The sequence below is a fragment of the Austrofundulus limnaeus genome, unplaced genomic scaffold, assembly GCF_001266775.1.
Source record: "Austrofundulus limnaeus strain Quisiro unplaced genomic scaffold, Austrofundulus_limnaeus-1.0 Scaffold72, whole genome shotgun sequence".
NCBI classification, from domain to species: Eukaryota; Metazoa; Chordata; class Actinopteri; order Cyprinodontiformes; family Rivulidae; genus Austrofundulus; species Austrofundulus limnaeus.
Window position 1 is genome coordinate 1,694,935 of NW_013952474.1, and position 1,495 is coordinate 1,696,429.

Genomic DNA, 1,495 nt, shown 5'->3' on the forward strand with positions numbered 1-1,495 from the left:
TCTCTCTCTCTCTCTCTCTCTCTCTCTCTCTCTCTCTCTCTCTCTCTCTCTCTCTCTCTCTCTGTGGTTTGTCAGGAATGTGGTGCCTCGTGACACTGTGGCACACATTTATGCGTGCACGCACCACCTGCCACCCCTCGTGCGCCCCAGTGCACGGGGGACACCAGCGTGTGTGTGTGAGACAGAGGCGGATGGCCTTGGCCACGCGGGACGCACCCGCTGAGCTCTGCCTTCGCGGGACGGGTTCCAAACTTGCCCCACCTTTTGTTCTTTGTTTTTTTTTTTATCTTTTAAACTGCAGCTTAAACTGAAAGGTTCTACATCCTTCTCTTGGTGCCACCTGTCTGACTCCACCCCCCTTCACCTGCGGAAACAAACAGAAGAGGAATGAGGGAGACTCAGAGGGTAAGCAGGTGGAGTGATGGAGCTGTCTGAAGGGGGAGGGAGGAGGAGGGATTCTCCTCCTTCCACCTGTTATCACCTGTCGTGGGGCGTTCACTGCCCTGTGGCAAAGAAGCCACTGAAAAAATTAAAAAGCTATATTTAATTAAACTTTTCTTCAAGCTCAAAAGTGGTCAAAATTGACTTACTGTTTAAAGTTTTACCACTTAATCTGATTGATTTAGGTGTTAATCTGGTTTAAATTACATTAAATTCATTCTGTCACGTTAGCGTAAGCTATATTTATAATTCATGGAGTCACATTTGCTAAAACTTGATGAATATTTGTTGATTAATAGATTTATGTGGCATCCATTTAGCAGCTTTTAGTGTCTTTCTGATTATTTTTGTTTTTACAACCATTTTTGCTTTTAGATCACATATTACACACCATCTTTAGTAGATATTGTAAGTGTTAGCACTTATTTTAAAAGCTGTATCCCAAACCAACTTACACTGTAAATAAAAAAAAAACAGTTTCAGGGCGTAACAGGCAGCCTGGGAGTTAACAGTTTGGACAGTTTTAATACAAAGACCACTGATCCATCAAAAGCGCCCATCAGTCGGGACAATGTCCATCTGGCAGCTTCTCTATTGTCCTCCCTGACTGGTGGTATTTCATCACATCAACACATCACAGGACCCTTTCAGATCAGACCTGTCAGAAAATGTTGCTGGTCTCTGAGAGGCCGACTGAAGTGTTGGACTTTAGAAAAGTCAACAGATGTTGAAATTTGAGTGACTAAATGGAGGACACTTTTATGTGGACTCTATTTTTGATTTACTTTRTATAATGATTTTTAAATGTTAACCTGGAGGCAGCTTTGATCTGAGGTGAAGTGTTGGAGTGCACCGTGCTTGTCAAAGTGTGTGTTTGGGGACAGGTTTTTCCTACAATGTGGGAACAATTTTCCCAAAAAAAAAAGCAGCCTCGTGGGGACCGGAATGAATCGTGGGGACCACTGCCAGGTACCCACGGGTCCAAATGCAAACGATGGGTGTGGGTTTAGGTTTAGGACCAAGGTTTAGATTATTTTTAGGGTCAGGTAGGTAC

The 1,495-nt window shown here is 43.6% G+C and overlaps 1 protein-coding gene across 1 annotated transcript in view; it reads left to right on the forward strand.

Annotated features, from left to right (window-relative positions):
* The first annotated feature begins 90 nt into the window (after positions 1–90).
* Positions 91–1,495, forward strand: part of LOC106519168 (gap junction alpha-3 protein) — a 9,712-nt gene continuing 8,307 nt past the window's right edge. The window contains exon 1 of the mRNA XM_014010722.1: positions 91–405. The gene's annotated coding sequence lies outside the window, so the exon portion shown is untranslated. The remainder of the gene's footprint in view (positions 406–1,495) is intronic.